General features: G+C 41.8%; 1 protein-coding gene across 3 annotated transcripts in view; it reads left to right on the top strand.

Moving 5' to 3' along the window:
• Positions 1–459: 459 nt before the first annotated feature.
• Positions 460–15,856, top strand: part of ZNF148 (zinc finger protein 148) — a 40,351-nt gene continuing 24,954 nt past the window's right edge. For all 3 annotated transcript variants that reach the window (XM_082057337.1, XM_082057336.1, XM_082057335.1), the window contains exon 1: positions 460–914. The gene's annotated coding sequence lies outside the window, so the exon portion shown is untranslated. The remainder of the gene's footprint in view (positions 915–15,856) is intronic.

The following is a 15,856-nucleotide window of genomic DNA, read 5'->3' as shown; positions in this document are numbered from 1 at the left end:
AGTGACATAAAGCAACTTAGTTAAGCACGCACTTAAGTACATTGCCGGGCTAAATACTTTAGAGAAACGCAGAAATGCTGGTAACCGCTGAAAGAGATGAAGTTGAGAGACACCAAGGCGCAGCCAAGGCTGTGAAGGCGCAGACGGTTTGGGTGGAGAGCTATCCCCAGGAATGCACGGGCTTCAGAAGACCTGGCCTCCAGCTACTCTCCGAGTTGTTTACTGTGGGGTCATGGCGAACACCACGATCGTGGAGATCACACCGCAGGAAATTCACCTGTGGGAGTCACTCAGCCGCTCCTCCGTGTGCGCACCGGGGCCTCCTGAGGGATCGGGTTTGCTCCAACCTCCTCCCGGCCACCGGCCACGGCCCCTCTCCTCCCACAGCCCGTGCTGGAAACGCAGGCGCGGGAGCGGCACCGGGGGCACTCGCCGCCCCTCCGGCCCGGCCGCCCCGCAGGCCCTGCCCGCCCCGCCTCCCCGCAAGGCCAGCTCGGGGCAGCGCTCGGCCGCGCCGGCCTCCTGACCCGCGCGTACCCCGCGCCGCCCGCCCCCGCCGCAGCCCCGGCAGCAGCCCGGCCCGGCGCAGCCCCGCTGCATCTCCTCCGCGCTTCGCCGGCCCGCCGGTCCTCCGGGCGTGTTTCCCATGCTGCACCGCGGCGCGGCGGCGCTCTGGCCGGGCTGTCGCTGTCACAGCCAGCAGGAGGCTGAGGGAAGGCGCCGCTCGCCCCGCCGGAGCAGGAAGAAGCCGCCGCCGCCGCCAACTTCCCCTCGGCCTCCCCTCCCCCGCCGCCGCCTCCCCTCCCCCGCGCCCCGCCGCCGCCCCGCCATGCCCGGGGCCGCGGCACGGGCCCTCTGAGCCGCCGCCGCCGCGCCCCGGCCCGGCCCGCCTTCTCTTCGCAGCTCTGCAGCCGGTAAGTGCCGGCGGGCGGGAGTGGGGAGCTGGCCGGGTCCGGTCCGGCCCGCCCGCCCGCGGCGGCGGCGGCGGGAGGTGCGCGGAGGGAGGGCAGAGGGAAGGGAAGAGAAGGGAAGGGAAGGGGGGGCTGCGGCGCGGCGCGGCCCGGCCTGGCGCGTCTCGCCCGCATGGGCCGCGCTCGGCCCCGCCGGCGGAGAGGCCGGTGAGCGGGGGATGAGCAGCGGGGCGGCGAGCGCCCTCCTCTCCCCCTCCCCGCCGCGCAGGGGGGCGCCGGGAGCTCCCTGCCGCTGCCCCCGGCCGGCGGCGGGGCTGCCCCGTCAGAGCCTCCCCCGCGCGGCGGGCCGGGGCCGCGGGGCCAAGCAGGCCTCGGCGGGGCCGTGGGGACGGGGCCGGCGCTGCCGGCGGGGCCGTCTGACAGACGGACAGACAAAGGGCTGGGGGAGCCGCGGACGGACGGACCGACAGGCGGGCGAGCAGCGTGTCCTCTCGGCCCCGTCCTCCCGGGCGGCCGGATCCTCCCGCTGCCCGCCGCTCCATTGTTCCTGGTGTAACATAGGTGAAGTGTGCCGACTTGTGAAGATTAGTTTTATTCTGTGGGTTTTTTTAACAACCTTTTCCGAGCCTCCTTTCAGCTGCTCGGGGGACGCTTTTGCAAGGGACCTCTCTGCAGCATCGGGAGCTGGTATCAAGTGCCAGGCTGGAAGTGCCTGGGAGGGCAGGGGGGACCAGCAGGAGTTGAGGAGAAATTAGTTTGGCTTCAAACACTTTCACTCTTCATCGTCTTTCCTCCCCCAATTCCTGCCAGACCTCAGCTGAGATGAGTGCAGCAATGTCTGTATGAAGCTGGTTCATAAAAAGGGAAGACATTTACGTTGCAAATGTAAATCATCTCTCTGATCACTTCATTTTCGTAAACTGTTCAGAGCAGCTGTGAGGGATTTTGCACAATGATGAAAAAAGTAGATAGGTGGAATCTGGTGATCACAGCTTTAGTCTGGCTTTGAAAGCCTCCCTGTGGCATGACCTGTCTCTCTGCACACATGTGACATTCTAGTCCAAGAAGTTTTCGATGGGAGAGATGCCTTATTTCTGATGAGCAGCATCTTTGCTGTTGGTATATGACAAATAACAGAGGACTATGTTTTTTCTTTTGAGTAAGATCTCAGTTGCGTTGTTGATTTGCCATACTTATTTGCAGATTTCAGTAATGCTTTACAAGCTTACTAGGAATATGTCCCTGGGCCTGTCATGCTTAAACTTTTTGGAGTGTTCAAATCAGATTTCATCCTTGTAAATGATATAACCTTTGCGGTTGTTCTCCATGTATTTGGTGAAGCCAGGCCTTATGAGGGAAAGAGGTGGAAAAATAGACCTAACCTGTATCAGTTTTTGCAGGTCTTCTTATGCTGTACTCAAAATCAGACAAGATAAACCAATGGTCTGATTTAAAACTTAAAATCTGTCCCGCTATGTAGAAAAATTGCGTACCTTTGGGCAGCATTAGTTTTCCAGTGTTCCAGTGTTTGGGATTCGCGCACGTGTCCAGTGACAGCTGTCACCTGCGGGAGCTTTGGCTGCGCTGGGCAGCTCTGGAGCTCAGCCGGCTGCTTTCCTGTGGGTCTCACGGCATCTGCAGCCTCCTGGTGCAGGGCAGGGATTCACAGCAGAGGCAGGCAAACCCCGCTGTTGTGCTGATGATTCAGGAAAACTCTACAAAATTAATTTTTAGTTGCATGATTTCCTGCAAACTGTTGTTGTGGCCTTTCTTGATGAATATTCAGCTCTATATGTGTGTGTGTGTGTGTGTGTGTGTGTGTGTGTGTGTGTATTCAGTTTCCAAAAGTATTTTCTTTATAGTTGTTTCTGGATGTCTGCATGCCCCTCTTCCTCAAATATACGTATAGTTGGCCAGTGAGCGCGTATAACAGAATAAAGTTAAAAAAGATGCATCTGACCTCTTGTATTTAACTGTCATGCGCACGTGTACTTTTTCTGTCTTCACTCCTCAGTCCAGGGCCTGAGAGAACAGGTGTATATGTAATCTGTGTTTCTGTTATTGTCCTTCTTGTCCATAAGTGCTTAATTTCTACTATATTGCAAACATATTCTATTTATGGAAAATCCCTAATATGATGGATCATGAAATCAAATCGTAAGTAAGTAAGTAGCTACTTGAAGAACCACAATGGTTAAAAACAATGGATGAAAAATTATTCAGAATGCAAAAAGTTGTATTGCAGGCTGAATTGTTCACCCGAAGGAACACATAGTTCTGTAATATTATTATGGAGCTTCTCAAAAGATGATTTTTCCCTTTCAGTTCAGTGTATACAAGTTTGTGTGAGGATTTAAGGCTCTGTGGAGTGTGTGTGTGTTTTCTAGAGACAGTATCATAAAACCATTCAGGTTGGAAGTTCTCACTTCCAGCCAAGAACTTCTGTGTACCACTAATGTTAAGAGTTGAACTATGAGAATATTAAGAATATATTATTCTAGTGAAAGATAGTGACAGTACACCTAAAAGAATTTAGGTAATTTCTAGAAGAATTCTTTGCACCACAGGCTCAATAATGTAAATTTGCAAATAGTGAAGTTCAAGGTATTGATTGTTAGTGTATGGATTTGGGTAAAAAAAATTAAAATGTACTATTGGGGAGGAAGGGTTTGTTGTATTCTAGTATTTTGGGGAAAAGCAGAGTGGGATTGTCTTCTGTATGTGCTGCTGGAGATTTGTGATGTTTTTGTGATGGGGATCTTTGTGGATTCTTCCTCCAGTCAGGACTGTTATGTTTGCTGTTGTTGCGTTGCAAATATTACAGATAGAGACCTGGCTGCTTGGAGGAGGTTGATGGAGTGGGCCTTAAGCTATCAAAACCACTTCAACTGTTTAGCACAATTTGGGATTAAGTTTTATTTAGTTTAATTTTGGCTGTAATATAAAATACATTTTTCTGTGTGAAGTAACAAAAGTTAAATAAGAAATAGTGATGTTGGTATAACGTCTTTGATAAATAAACATACTACTATTGTTCTGGAGACCCTAAACATAGAACTGAGGTGTCCAACTTTCTTGTCCAAACTTAACAATGTCTTTTATATTAAATGAATGGGACAACAAATGAAAAGTGGATGCCGTTGGAAATGCTTTTTACTTTGAAGACTCTTATGTCGATCTAACAGAACAATAGGAATGTTTTATTTAAAATAAGTACTTCTTGTGCCTTTGCCTGACATTTTATTGATAGCTGCCTTTCAAGCCAGCATCATTTATGATGAAATAGATTCAGGCCTTCAGCCTGCAGTCTGATATGCATAACTGAGTGTTTAAGGACAAATGAAGCCCCACAAAGCCTCCATGGATCTAAGCCGGCATAGGTGGCTGCTTTTTGCAGGTTGCAGGGCTTATTTGAAGGATAAGTACTGTGATTAACTTGCACTTTAATTTGTGTGGAGTACTGAGATTCATTAAATATTCTTTCCTTTTCTGTGTACTGGAATTTATGCAGAAACCCTTGAACTAGTATTGAGTTTACACCTCTAACTTACTGGTTTTTAAGAGCTCAGACATAGTTATTGACAGGACATGTCAGCAGAACACAGTCATTGGCTATAATATAGCTATATGCCAGGCATAAATTTCTGCCCAGCAAAAGAAAATCCATTCAGGTTTTCATGAGATTTATTTTCATTTACACAAACGCTGTTAGTTACTTTATTACAGTAATTTCCAGTGAAGTTAAAAACACAGCTCCATCTGTTTAGCTCATTAGTACTCTATAGACATTTTAAATGTACAACATTTTTAATCATAGAATATTTTATACATCAGCAATAATGCCATAAACTATACAAGTGACATAGGTTTAACCTATTTAAATTTCAAATTAAAATACAATAACATATGTGAGTTTTCCAATATTATGAGTGATTAAATTGTCTTCCCCTGATTTCATATACAGATATTCTTCATATTCAGACATTCAGCATGTTGGATAAAATATCTGGAAAAATCCGTAATACATTCTCACAGAACTTGATTATAAGCGTGTCCTAAGGGGAAATTCAGTGTCTTTTAGAAAGACTTTGGAAAGCACAAGAAGCAGAAGGGTTAGAATCTCCTGATAACTTCTTCCATACTGTCAGAACTTTATTTTGGGAGCTAATGTAGAGACTGATACTGGTTTTGCTCAGAAATAATTTTTAGTCTACTCTTACGATATTATCAGTGTGTTAATGTATTCAAGGCTGCAATATCAAGAGATAACAGTGTGAATACTGTAATACAGTTAATGTATTACTTATTTCTATTACTTTGTGATTTCATTGCACTTTGGAAAACAGCAAGACATAGCTCTTTAACGGGGTATGGATATTGGCCTGATCCTGCATTAGATATACTCTAGTGGCATATTAGTATTACAGTATCTGCATCTTGTCACCGTTTATGCAGAAAACTTTAAGGCAGTATTGTCTAATTCTTCCCTGCTGACTAGGGTGACATTTTTATAGGTGCAGAATTAAACAGTCTGATAAAATGAAATCTGTGTGGGAAGAAGTTCCAACCTGCAAACAGCAGTAGGGTATAATTTATGAACAGGCTATCAAATATAAACTGTCTAGATCTCTGGTACTGGAGGATGAGGCGGGGAGGGAGCAGGGGGAAAAACACACAAAAAGAACCAAAAATCAAGTTGCCTGTAAAATGTCTGAAAACAATTTCTAGATGTAACATGTGATATTACTAATACATAAAGCTGTTGTGCTATCTGTGTGAGCTCGGATATGTGGTTGATAAGCCTTCTGCTCTGAAGTTATTTCAAATGGCAGCTACACTCATAAGGTAAAAATGTCCATTCATAAAATTTTTGACAAGTATCAATGCTTTGTAGTAATTTCCCATAAAGTTTGTATTAACTTTTCCTACTTATCTATCCGCAAATGGATATGAAAGACATCATTAAAAAAGGTTTATGATGCCAGTGACATAATGACCAGGCCATGTTACCTTAGTGCAAGAGGTAAAGTGAGAAATATTGATGTTGAGCAGATTGGACATTGTTCACTAGTGATGTTTAAGAAAGGGAAAACAAATGTCTTTGTACACTCTCTGTAATTTAACCACTACATGTTTGCCCTGAAAAATTGTCAGACTTCTTTTTTTTTTTTCCTGTTGTTGGGGTTAGATCTGAAATGAGAAAGTGGTGATATACTCCTAAAAGGTATGTGTGTGTATGTAAGTATATATAAAGCTCTTTTAGAAGGTATTTATGGTGATCTCTGGCCTAAAGCTCTGATCACTGAGTATGAGAAATGTTCAGCATAAAGTGAAGTTTATTTTACCAGACAGTAAGCAACATGTTATGCGGGTTAGCTGCCTGGGATGGAGCTTTGTTTTGTAGTTTACTGGGAAAGGGCAGAGCAAACACACAACTTATACATTCACCGGCTTTGTGCAGATTTCCTTTGGTAGTAAAAACTACTTAGTCTTGCTTTCAACAGTGAATCTGTAGTATTGCATTGCAAACATTCTTCAGTTTTGTGAAGGGAGGGGAGAAGGAGCAAAATGAATATTAAAGCCAAGAAATGAGTGCATTTCACGGGATCCATGGGTAAAGTTTTAGTCTATAACCATTAAAACAGTCAGAGTTTCCAGATGCAGTAGATGATTTCAGAGTTTTTCAAGTAGGAGTACTCTAAAGCGAATTACCGTCTCTGTTGCTGACCTCCTGAAGTACTAATCTCCTGTTTTTAACCACATACACAGTGGTTCCCAACATAGGTCATTGTTATATGTGAGTATCTGTCAGATGAAATATATGTGAAAAGGATTACAATTGTCAAGCTTTTAAGTCAGGTATAGCACTGAGCACTTCTAGATACAACAGTAGCTATATAAATACGTTTAAGAGATCTTTTCAGTTTGTGTCCTCAACGTTTTGTTTAACAAAGAAGTTCTTCATGAAAGATTAGTAAATTCAACCAAGTCCTTTTTTCTAGAGTAATCTTACCCTTCTTACCTTGAAGAAAATTTTGTATTGACCACAGTAGATCAACTGTAGAGGGAGGCCATCAGTCCTCAGGGTACCAAGATGTGGCACAATTATTTTAGACCACAATTACTTGCAGATTTTCTAGAGGTTTCTGTGGAATACTGGTTTTCAGCTTACGTTTTGACCTTATGACTTATTTTTGGGGGTTAAAATCTAGTGTGAAGGTTCCCTGTGTGGGTATCGCTTTAATGATATCGAACAAAAATGAATCATTCTTTTGGGAGAAAGACTGGCGTCATCCCTGAAGGAGGAAAGCTTTATTAGGCTGCTGTTCTCAGGAGCTTCCTCCGTCACTAGTAAACCTGACAGTTGTACTCTGAGATGAATTTTTGTCCGAGTCAGCAAAAAGATGTGAAAGTTATGGGATTGTTTTCTGAGGAGCGGGAAAGCTTGTGTTGTTAGGGGGTATAAGGAAGGAAGGGAAAACTACTTGGCTTTAATGTTGCTTTTCCCTTCCAGAGATTAAGGATTTTTTAAATGAATGGTAGAAAATAATTGTTATGTATTTAAAATGTATTTTTATGATCACAAATTATTTATCCCCAACATGAAATTAAGGGATTGGGAGGGGGAATAAAATAGGGTTTATAGGAAAGGACCACACAGAGGATGATCATCCAGTTGTCATAGTATATTGCTTGAGTATATAAAATAAATAGGAATTTGTTGGCAAAACCAGTGGCCTTGTTGTCTTAATCTGACTGTTAAAAGTAGATCACGCAAAGCAGATGTGCTCCGGCTTTTCTGGTGCATCTTAGGAACCTGTGCTCCATCTTATATACACCGTAATGGATTAAATATTAATACAAGGCAGATTTGAGTCTGACTTTACATTGCTGTTCTTGAAAAGTGACAGTCAAAGGACAAACTGAGAGAAAACCTCTCAATTCTTTGCATGACCTTGCAGTTTACTCTCTAGTGAGTTGTTGTGTTGTCCCCAGCTTACATTCCTTATAGGTCACAGGGCAGGGGCTTTCCACAGTTGTGGTGATGAGAGCGTGGCTGCAAAACCAGAAAGCATGGGATCCATCGTAGCTAAGTGTTAAATGCCTAAAATTTGCTGTAACGTTGGGCAGCTCTTCATTTCCCATCTTCGGTTGGACACAAGTTCAGCGCAGCGGTTGTGGCTCCAGCGTTTGCATCTTGGGCGCCTGGAATTGCTGCCCTGTTACCTGTGGGACACGTCTGTGCATCAGGGGAACCTGGGGAGTGCAGCTGCACCTGTGATTTGAGAGCTTGAGGACTTGAGACTCTAGATATGGTTGGATGAGAAATTAGTATCTGGAAAGCAGTCCATAAACACAGGACATGCTGGGTTTTTCTTTTACCAGAGTCCTGTAGGAATGTTTACTTGTTAGATTGCTTTGCTGCTTGCTTTGTAACATGGGTTGTATTGAACGTGTTTCGTTAGGACTTGGCTTCATTGTGAAGTTTCTTGACTATGGATTCTCAGAAATTCCAGGCCTATTTGGGATGGCAGCTCTTAATTGTTGGCCTGTGAGTTAATAGCATCAAAAGCTTTCAAGATTTTTGTTCCTAATAATTACAGCAGTTATTATAAACACGAAGCATATCTTTTGATCAATCTGAATTTCTGTTTTAGTGTATTCTAGCACTTAATTAGCAAGAACTAGCTGCAGGGTACCAAAGTCATTGAGGTAGAATCCAATTTTCTCAATCTTTTTATTCAAAAGGGCACAGTCCTGAGAGGTCTGGGTTTTATTTTTTGGATTATTTTCAATATTGGTTAATGGGCCAGGATTTCTCTGTTATTATTGCTCTTATAAAATGGCTTCTAGACATCTCATGTCTTGGCTTGCCTTGATCTGAAGATGGGTTGAAGTGTTTTAATGTTTTCTGAGAAATGTAGAACTGTAATGAGGAGTAACCACCTTGGGGTATGTGATAGAAGTCAGCGGGATTCCTTGTTCATACCATTCTTGGAGTATCAAGGTGAAGAGTTACCTGGCAGTTCTTGTTGAGGTTGTAGATAGTGTTTTGAAGAGGATACGCTGCAGCAGCACATGAGATTTAGTAGTTACCTGATTTGACTTTTTTTCCTTTGGCGTGAGGATCAGCCAGGTTAAAAGAAGCTGACTTACAATTCTGGAATTTTATGTAAGCACCATAGGAGTAGTTCTTAGTTGATTTAATCTGACCATAAATCTTGGTTATCAGTAGGGAGGTGGTGGATTTGTTGCAACAAAGTGGGCAAAAAAATCCTAACTGTACAGAAGTGTACTCTTGAAAAACTTCTTTATTGCTTTGATAAATTGTACATGGTCTGTGACACACTTATGCTCCAAGAGGGGGTTTTGAGAAAGTGACCTGGTTGCTCACTTCCATGGATTTAGAGTTTATTTCTGCTCCTTTCCCCTCTGTATGATTTCGTACTGTCTTTAAATACTAATGTGTCCCTTTATGTGCTGACTCTTCTGCTTATTCTTGATGAAGATGCTCAATACAGTTGTGATGCTGTTGTAAGTGTGTTGGTCAGGCCACAGCAAGAACTGATTCCTCCTTGGTGCCCAGTTCATAACTGGTTGAATATTTTGAAGAACAGTGATAATTTTTTTCTTGTTGCTCACCGTTGGTCAGTGGTCTCTCTAATGGAGCATCTCAAGATCCTTTGCTCCTTATTTTTTGTCGTGTTGAAGGAAAGGGCTACACCAGAGCATATTGCCTGAGCTGCTGCTTCTAACGATACCTAAATCATTGTGACTTCACTGTTTTTATGTGGTTATACAGCTGCCATCTCTGAAGGGCACCTTATGGAAATGTCTTGTGCGTTACGATTAGGAACGGTCACCTGTGTTCTTTTTTCTCAGAGGGTTATTATATGGCCTTATTTTTTCCATCAGCTGTGTTATATGTGTGTTGCCTTGTGTTTATGCTACCAAAGTGAAGTACATAAGCTTATTTATGTGTGTTGAAGTAGTTTATTTTCCATGTTTCATTTTTAGTTGCTGGGTGTATTGGTCTTATGGAATAGGTCCCTGAAAGGCCTTTTTTATTGTGAGGATGGCAGACCTGTGGTGTTTGAGGAGTGGAGTGAAGCAGTCAACTCAGATCTATATTGTTGGGCTTTAGGGAGGGCTCTTTCAAATCTTCCGGTCCACACCGCTGGTGGATTTGAAAGATAGACACTGAAGCTAACACTGTTGTTTGAAAAACAATATAGCAAGCATAGGATTTGCTTGGTCTGCCTGCAGTGAATCTTTTTAATAAAGAGGTATTCATTCTATCACGTTTTGGACTAACTGGGTTTTTTGAGTTTACTGTTCCACATGTAGGTAAAAGCTATGTTTGAAACACAGCTGAAAGGCAATAAATATACATTAAAAATTTATGCTGGGATATGACACTGCTTCCTCAGCAGGTTTAAATGGGAAAATGTTCCTTGCCTGTACCACCACTTGAAAAGTTAGTCTACAGAGAGCCAAGGATATTTCTCAAAACTTTTTAATAGGTGTTACACAGAATGTACTCTAACCCTGGATGAGTTTACCTTAATGAAATTAGGGAAAAAGATGTCCACTTAGTGAACACCGATGTCCTAAAATTGAAATTGCAGCTTAGGAGAATGTTTCCTATATTGTAAAACACTTGCATTGTCCTCACAGCCTGAGAGCCTGTGTTGAAATACTGCTTTCGAATGCTGAAGTAAGATCTAGAAATATTGTGTGTGCTCTGTAAGATCTGTTTTGCATCCGTTATCCACATCCTTCTCACCTGGGGTTTAGTGTTGGTATTTCCCTGAAAGTTTTCCTTACACTGTAATGTATATTAATGAGGGTCTGTCTTCCACAATCTCTGAGATGGCTTTTGCTGATAACTTCAAAGCTTTTGGATCACAACTTTCTTGATTATACTTGAGTTAGCTTATTGTCCAATGTTATTTAGTGTACGTGGGCATGTTAAGGAATTGGTTGAACTTTTCTGTATTTACTATTTTTCTGTAATACATATCCACAGCCTTTTAGAAAACAATGAAGCTGAAGATATTACAGGCAAGAAAAGCATGCCCTTTTAAAAAAACAGTTTTAGGTGTAAGTCAAGCACGCAAACATTAAAATTGCAGCATTGAGCTATACTTATGTCACCTTGATTTTGCCATCCTAAGTGTATGTACGTCACTATATTACTAATATATTGTACCATATTATTATATTGTAGTCTTTCGTGCTACCCAAACACAATATTTTCCCCCTCCAAAAGCCCCTACCTTTTTGACTGCACAGGATACATGCTGCTCATTAACTGAGCAGCTGCTCTGTAATTTGCTTTCTTCTCATTGCATAACTTGTGTTCTCTTCCTGTGCTTTGCTTAATCCTGTTCTGAAGGCAGAATGAATATATTTCTTTGTGAAATTTCCGTAACTGTTACCAGTAGGCTTGTGAGGCCATAGATAGTTCCTACTGTTCTCTTCACGCTTAAATCCTAGGTAGGTCATTGCCCCCATTTCGGGGACAGGGAGGTGGCAATACAGGGTGGGGAATGATTTGCCAAGATAACAGATTTGCCCAGCAGCAGTGGCAGAGCTGAGAAAAGGAGTCAAATCTCTTACAGTTCTGTTACGACATCATGGTGGTAACCACCATTTCTCTCTTCAGTCTTACCCTCATGCTTACCTTTTCTCGATCACAGTCCTACCCTTTGTGCCCTCATTCCTCTAGTGATTCTCCACCAAAGTAGCTACTGTCTGTTAGTTGGAATCCTACTGATTGTGCTTTCTGATCAGTGAATAGGTCCAAGGAGAGGCCGGACCCCTCTTGCCCACCTTCTGCAAGTAGTTACCAAAGGAACTGATGTGGGTTTACCTTTCCATTGACGTGTGCCACGTGGCCACAGGAACATGAGCACTGTAAACTGATTAGTTCACCCTTATGACCTATATTGAATGTTGCTTATTCTTACAAGTATTCCACTATGTCTCAGGGAGAGGAAATGGACACTTCTTATTATATAGTTGGAGAACTGATACCTGGAAGTAAGATGAAAATTTGTGTTTGGTGTGGATGTCCATTGGGTCTCTTTGTTTGCCTTTAAAAAAATAAAAAAGAAAGGAATATATAGCAGTGCCTCCATCTTTGCATTTTCAAACTGTTCCTGTCATTGATTTAATTGCAGCCTTGCATACTCAACATTTAGAGTAAATCTGCCCCAGATGTGTCAGGGTAAGCACCCAGAAAATAAGGGAAGTGTAATTATTGATCATCTATTACAAAATAAACCAAACAAAACAAAACCAAAAAAACCAAACAAGTTTGGTAGAAGTGGCTTGTATGGACTTGTGCAAGATCTCTGACAGGATCCTATTTTGCAAGATAGCATTCAACTGCTTAAATGGTCGTGACTTTCTTTTCCTGCTCTCTGTGTCTCATTTACATGTTTCAGCACTTGCAACAAATGGAGCAATGATATTATAAACTATCTTACGAATTTCACCTGCTTCTATGGAGCAGTTCTATCCAGTGTGCTGAAGGAAATGATTCTTTGTAGAAAAAAAAAATATATATATACAAATACACACACATATATTATTAAAATCACAGTGCCAATAGGCTAGAGAGGTGAATTTTGATGAACCAGGGTACCTTAGATGTGGTAGCCCTGAAACTTCCATATGTTTGCATGCAACTTTTTATATTCTTCTGGGGGTTTTAGTGTATAATGTTTTCAGGTTTTTTAAAAAGCAACCTGGAAAGAAACACCAGAAATTCTGTTATATATACAGACCTTTGCCATTTAGGCCACTAGACAGAGTAACTGACAGCAACAGTGGGTTGTCATCTTCTGTAAAACGCAGCATAGTGCTAGTGACGAGGGGAGATGCTTCACAGACACTTGCAGATAGTAGAGGAGTGGTAAGACCCAAAGAATTTAAGGGCTAGTCTAAAAAAAAACCCAAAACAAAACCAAAAACCCCCACAGTTTTTAAAAAGCAACAATTTTTTCTTTTCTGTTTATTTTCAAGGTGAAATTAAATAAGAGGGCCCACTCCTGCACCCTGTTTTGAGCTGCTTCTGACACACTGTCTTTATGGTAAATCCAGTCAGTGAGTTAATCTGGCAGAAAATTAATAACTGGGGGAAAAAAAATTGCCAGGCTGATGGAATGTATAAACCAATATGTCTTGGCATGAGCATCAGAGTAGGCACAGAAGACAGAGTGAACTCTTGACAGAGCAGGGAGCAGGATTGCCCCTTGCAATGACAATTGGCTGTCAGATTGGCTTGGCTTTGTCATACAACTGCACTGTTATCAAAATCAAATAAACATTTGATCCAGTATCTGAAATATTTTTACAAAGATTCAGCTTGAGGCTTGCATGCAATACATGACATTTCACAAAATTTTAAGCAGTTGGTCTGAAGTTATAAACTACTAGAAGTGCTTAGAGTATGCTGGGTAGCCTTAGTTGTGTGCAGTGCTTGCTTTTATGTGTATAAATTTAGTTGGAAATCTCTGGAGTGAGCACATTTGAGTGCCTGAGTTTCATAGCGTAAGGGCAGAAATTCTGCCATTGTTCTTCTGAGGTTTACTATACAGTGAAAGAAATTCCCATAAAAATTCTCAGAATTAACTGTTTTCTAGTAGTTTATAATTTAGTGCCACAAAATCAGTGGGCTGTTTTTCCAGCTAAAAAGTAACATTGCCTTTGGGTTTTGGAATATTTAAAGTATGTTTGCTAGACTGATGACATCCCTGTGAATTTTGACATGTACCTGTGGCTTTGTGAGTATGGTGTCGAAAGCTTTCTGATACACGTTTGATATTAGATTATCGTTATACTGGTGATGATCTAACACTTATTTGAGGATAAACAAGGTGGCAAAGATTTTCACACATGGGTAATTTTATGCATGATAAGTAGATTTTCTGCGAGTAATCTTGTTGATTGTAATAGGACTATTCACAGCTCAGTACGAGTGTAAATCTTGGGGGGATCAGGCCCTGTACTGGCACATGTTCAGCAACATGGAGCATTTAGAAATAACTGTGCAACTAGTCTAAAGAGTGTTTGTATCATATGTTACATTTTAGAATGTGTTAATTTTATGATCTGTGAACCTTTTCACAATGACTTATATTTGATTATTTTCTTTTTGCAAGTCAACACATTTTAATTTGTTCTTACAAACACTTGTCTGTTAATTTCAAAATCTTTCTTTTAGCTGTCTTATTTTCCTGAGTAGGGAGAAGAGGTAATTTTATTTAACATTTTTTCTTTAGAACCATTAAGTAGGGTATTATTTTTTACTTTTGAGTATGCAGTATGTTAGAAATTGAAATTTTGATATTATGAAAGCTATTTCCTTTTATATTGGACTATATCCATATTTTAATAGTGCAAATATATTTTCTAATGTGAAAATATTCAATGGTTCATGGTCTGGTAGGGTTGTTAAGTGTATATTAGGAACTTCTGAAATTCTGATTTTTTCTATTGGAGAAGGTTGTGTTGATGGCTGTTTTATTCGTGGTGGTGCTTAAACATAACTAGTTTTTAATGTGCTATTAAGCCATGTTGCTTTCTCTATCTTTATTAGCATTAGGTATTGAAGAATTATTTGTGACTTCTAGAATTCCTTTTAGGAAGAAGGCATTTGAGAATGTAGATGTATGTTTTTCTCTTGATCTAATTTGGCATAGCTGTAAGGTATGTTTGCACGGCAGCTCTACCTCCTTCATTTGTGTTGTGTACATTGCATTTGCAGAGCTGTTTCACAATAGGCTTTGATCTAATCTAACCACCGACTGCTGCTGAAAGCCGCCGTCCTTTTCCCTCCTCCCCGCTGCCTCACTCCTGCATCTCCCATCCACTCTGCCTGCAGTGTCCCACTGCTCCAGAGGAAACCTTGTGGCTTTTCTGGTGGGCACATTGTTTCTCGAACTCCCTTCTGAGTTGCGCAATGCCGTGCTCAACCCACGGAAGGCAACAAGAAGGTCTGACAGGGGGAGAGGTGCAGGGTATTACTTTAGGCAGGTAGCCCATGGATCAAATTGTTTCCTGCAGCTGTATCCTTGAGAGCTGGGTTGACTTTTTCTAAATAACAAACCACACCAAATGTCCCATTGGAATGGCCTTTGGGTTGGTTGAATTTTATTTTTAAAGTGAATCCAATTAATATCTCTGGGCACTTGCTCATTAAATTAAATAATGCTTTACAACTTGCTTAGGAAAAGAAGAGAGAAGACAGAATAACCCTTACCTGCCATCAGTCGAAGTGGAGAAAAAGAGCTGGACAATGTGTTGTCCTCCGGTGGCTAAAAAGTTCTGCCACATTCCTTCAGGGTCTCTGTTCAGCTTTACTTTGTAGCAACCACCATCCCAGCAGGCTTTCTAAAATCCATTAATATTTTCTTTCGATTGTATTTTAATTTTTGAATTGGAAAGGTTGTCACACCTTTCATTTAGTATATTTTTGTTTAAATGGCTGTTTCTTCACTTACGAATACTGTTTTTACTACTTAGCTCTCCAACTTACTGCACCAGGAACCTTTGGAAAAGCTGGTGTCAGGGTTACTGAAATGCACAGTTCTGTATTACCGCCACAGGGTTTGGGGTGGCAGCCGTTTGTGGTTCTCTGACTGTAGATGTTCCACAAGCAACTGTGGGGCACTGAACAGAAAAGGTGCTGGGATGATCTGGGAGACTTTTTCTGTGCAGTTCCGCCCCTTCTCCTTTCTCCTCCCCCAAAATGTCAGCACACCAAGGAATCTCTGCCTATGGATGTCTCTTGTGAAATGCTTTGCCTAGAGTAAAGGTGTTGAGAACCTCTACCAAGTTTGAAGATTTAGTTGAAAGCTTTTTCCCCCTCTTAGTACACAGAGAAACTATAGATTGAAAGAAAAATCGTGATTATTTGGCGTAGCTTAATAAAA

Source organism: Streptopelia decaocto (assembly GCF_964273445.1).
Source record: "Streptopelia decaocto genome assembly, chromosome: 6".
Lineage (NCBI taxonomy): Eukaryota > Metazoa > Chordata > Aves > Columbiformes > Columbidae > Streptopelia > Streptopelia decaocto.
Note: the sequence above shows the minus strand (reverse complement) of the source record. Positions and strands in the feature narration are given on the sequence as shown.